This window comes from Papilio xuthus, unplaced genomic scaffold (genome assembly GCF_000836235.2).
Source record: "Papilio xuthus unplaced genomic scaffold, Pxut_1.1 DF827570.1, whole genome shotgun sequence".
Lineage (NCBI taxonomy): Eukaryota > Metazoa > Arthropoda > Insecta > Lepidoptera > Papilionidae > Papilio > Papilio xuthus.
In genome coordinates this window covers 4,430,718-4,435,016 of record NW_013531079.1, presented here as the reverse complement: position 1 = coordinate 4,435,016, position 4,299 = coordinate 4,430,718, and positions in this window count along the sequence as shown.

Below are 4,299 nucleotides of genomic sequence, written 5' to 3'. Positions count from 1 at the left end.
ATATAATATTATATAATATATATATATATATATATATATATATATATATATATATATATATATATATATATTATATAATATTATATAATGTATATATATATGTATATTCAACGTAATTATTACATATCGGAGAACAAAAGTTATATGTATTATTTATTTATATATGTTATGTTTAACGTTATGTAGCATTGTGAATGTTTGTACGAGTCTAGTGTTTATATGCTTGTGTCTCTCACGTTCGCAGAATTATTATTTCTATGTGAAACAAGTTTGTACATAAAGGTATTAAAGGGTGGATATTCTCAGATGCGGTTCTCACCGGATATTGATAATAACTGCAATTACGGCTTATATAAGTGACACGTTTATTTTCACACATATTTCCTTCCGATCTAAAAGAAGCAAGGAATGGTGAAAGAATTTTCACCAAAGACAATTCAACATGCTTAGTAAAACTCCTGAATTAGAAAGGAAATCTTACTAATATCATAAATGCGAATGAATGGATCGATAGATGTTTCTCAGAAGGCATCTCTAGAACGGTTGCATCGATCTCTATGAAATTTGGCATAGATGTAAAACGTAGTTTGGAAGAACAGATAGGCTACTAATGCAGTTTTTTATTTTAAATCCGCGCGGATAAAATCGTTAGATATAAAGGTATAGTTACGTTTTGCATTGACACAAGGTGCTTTTGTAGTTAACATCTCAAACTTGTGCGAGTTCGCGTCAATCACGTCAGACACATCGTCCGGTCGGCTTTAATTGCGATGTGACGAGGTAACGGAACAACGACATGCGACACGCGAGATCATTGTTTTTGTCCGGTGTCGAGTGGCTCCAGTGGCGGACAACGCTCTGTTTCGCAACATTGGGTGTAAACGGTCACATACACCTGTTAGTTAGTTAGAACTTACTAATATTATAAATGCTAATGTTTAGATGGATGTATGTTAGAAGGTATCTCTAGATTGTCTGTATGGATCTCGCTGAATATTGGTATAGATTTAGAATATGGTCCGGAAGAGCACTTAGGATACTAATTAAGTTTTTATTAATTGTGCGCGGACGGAGTCTCGCCTGACAGTGTTTTTGATAAAAGTCATCAGGTAGAGAAATGTTCTTTGAAACATCTCGTTTATAAATTTGGTTTTGTCTGGTACATGTTCCGTTTATTTAAAAGACTAGATTTATAATTGAAGGTTGTTCAACTGGTACATAACAGCAAAAAAGGTTTGAAATACTGAATCTGAATCTTGGCTTATAATTATTGGTAATTATCAAACAAGTTAACCAACAGTTGAGCGATAGATTAGTCTTGTGGCAGTATACAGTAACATTACTCAAGTTCCGGTTTGAAATTTTGCATCTTGCAGTTAATAAAGTAACAGTACTAAGACGTGTCATGAATACTCAAGACATCGTACGATCCTATATTCGAACAAAAAACAACCATGCTATAAAAAGGTGTAACTTGTTACCGGCAATTCAATGTCACATATCTCGTGTGAAGGACTCGTCGATAAGAGCTAGGGCCAATAAGGGCTGTCACACTGCCACTGGATCATTGACCTTTGTACATAGACAGGCTATAAACCGTGGAATTTTGTTCTTATTTGGTCTTTCCCATTTTGGCGCTGACCGTTGCAGTTAATAGCGGTGTGGAAGATTCGAACTAATAAAAGGGATAATTAACTTCTTGTAAGTTCGACGGGCGCGTTTAAATCGGAACGACGCAAAAGCTTAGCGCATAACTTCCAAGCAATGACCTATCCATTTGTAGAGATCAGTGCACTGTATATTTTCGCTCCTAACGATGAAAGTGGTTGCCCTTTTGTTTATTCGTCAATATTCGGGCCATTTATTAAATTGGACAGCCCTAGAAACAAGCTGCCGTACTTGAAGGCTGATGGACTTTTCTATAAATAGATGGGGTGTTTTATAAATAACATGAAATGCTACAGAACACAAGGATTTTTTTTGTATTTTTAGGTTCGATTTTAAATAATTTTGATAATAATTTCTAATAAACTTATTTTGTCTTTTAAATATTCCCCTTGACGTATAGAGTTTTACTATCAGTGTGTCCTACTCTTTGCCATCTATATTTTTCTTTATCTCTTTCTCACACGTACAATATATATTTCCTTCTCTTTCAATAATGTCATAGAGTATTTAATTATAGACTAACAATAGTTAGTATATACCTACAACCGGCTAGACATAGATCGTCTAATCTAACTAGAAATGCATCCGCGTTCTATTATTATTTAATTAAGGTTAATTGTTTAGCGTGGTGCGACCGGCGGCGTGCAGTTGTAGCCATTGTGTATAGCAAAATGTATACATGCCTTGTCTGATTTAGTACTTTGTTATATATTATCATTGTATCATCACACGTGCATTTGATACAAGTAAAGGTGAACTAAGATTTTCTCTTTATTATCATAAAACTCGGGTACTTTTACCGTGGGTTTCTAAGACCAAAATTCCCTTTTTTAAATATATTGTTATCTCTGTTTTGTGGAAGACAGGTATGATGATATGTTTTTATACAGAGATTTTAATCTCAGAAACCAACTGTTTAATAAGAGAAAGTGTACACTATTTTTGCTTTCATTTTTAATTTACCAGGCTTGCATAACTGTGTACGAGTAACAATTTTTATAATTATCTACTTTCATTGCATATGTTACTTTTAGCTTTAGAAAACAAGTACCAATGCTATTTTAGTTTTTATCGCTACTTTGCTCTATACTAGTCCCGGACTTAAGAATATATGTTTACGTCTGTGTATTGATACATGATGAAGTGCAGCTGTGAACTGTCGACAGGTGCGCTGACCGGTCAACAACGCGGTTCCCACGCGTCCAACACACGCCGAACGCCTAAAACCGGCATTCATAAAGTTACGACTAACAGTGCGTGTCTCTATCTCTTACCGATCGTATGCGATCAAGCGAGACGGGACATGACGTGTGTGTGCGTGACATTGCCCCTCCCCCCGCATTGGACATATTCCCCTATCTATTTTATCACGAGGGTAGAATAGCGAAGTAAAACAGTAGGATTAGGAAAGTGTAATTTTGTTATTTTTGGAACTCGCACTTTATATCAGAGTAGACTTGTGTGTACTGCATTGTTCCACTGCTCTGTCTCACTCTTTTTCCGTCGTGCGAAACTAGTATTGGCTTCTGAAGGCTCATTCGGCTGTCCCTCCTCCCCTTTTCTGTAGGTTGCCCCTACCCCGCTTCTCAGGGGCCTTGAGGGCCTTGACCCTGCGCTAGCGCACAGCGCGCCGCTACAAAAAGCTCAGACGAGGCGCCCGCAAGGAAGTTACCTCTTGAATTATATTCTGTTACAATACAGATAATTTGATTGTTTTAAACAACTATTCAACTTCATTTTTCTGTCTCTTCTGTTAAAGTAAATTGTCTACTAATATTCATTTCATTTGCCATCGATAAGATTATTTTCTTAATTGACTATACGAAAAACTAGAATAATTTGTTTGTTAGGTTGTTTCTAACAAATAAATTCGAAAACTACTGAACCGATTTGAGAAATTCTTGAACTATTGGGTAGCTACACTATCACCGGATTACATTGACTATATTTATACAAGATTGTTTTATAATTCCACGCGGAAGATGTCGCCAGCAACTGCCTGTATTTATAATAACTATTCAGACTCAAAGCGGGTTTTTTTAAACAAATTGTGTTTAGGAATCTTCGTAGGAAGTTGAGTCATTTAGTACCTAAGTTAATTGCTGTCCGTCCGTTTGTTCATCTTTTACACTGAGTCATACAGACATTCAGACATTGTTATTACAAAAGGTCGGATATAAACCATAATTGTTATCTTTGAATCGTCCTGTATTTTTTTCGCGTTAAGTTTTTACATTTATTTAATATATAATAATTTTGTCGATTCTAACAATTACTAAAGAGCAATACTGGTGAAACAATTTTGTCATAGAAATAACTAAAATATGTTATTCTTATAGCACAATTTGACTTCATTTTGTATAACAACTAGCTGTCGCCTACGACTCTGTTCGCGCGTAATTAAAACAAACTTATTTAGTAGCCTATGTGTTCTTTCAGACTATGTTCTACGCCAGCTTTAGCGAAATCTATGCAGCTGTTCTGGAGATACCTACTAACATACATCCAATTTATTATAAATAAATACATCGCAATACAATAACAGGCAATATTAGTTCTATTTGGAAATACCACTGACAATGTTAATTCCAGTAATTGTATGATTTTACATTTGTTGAATGTTGAACATTA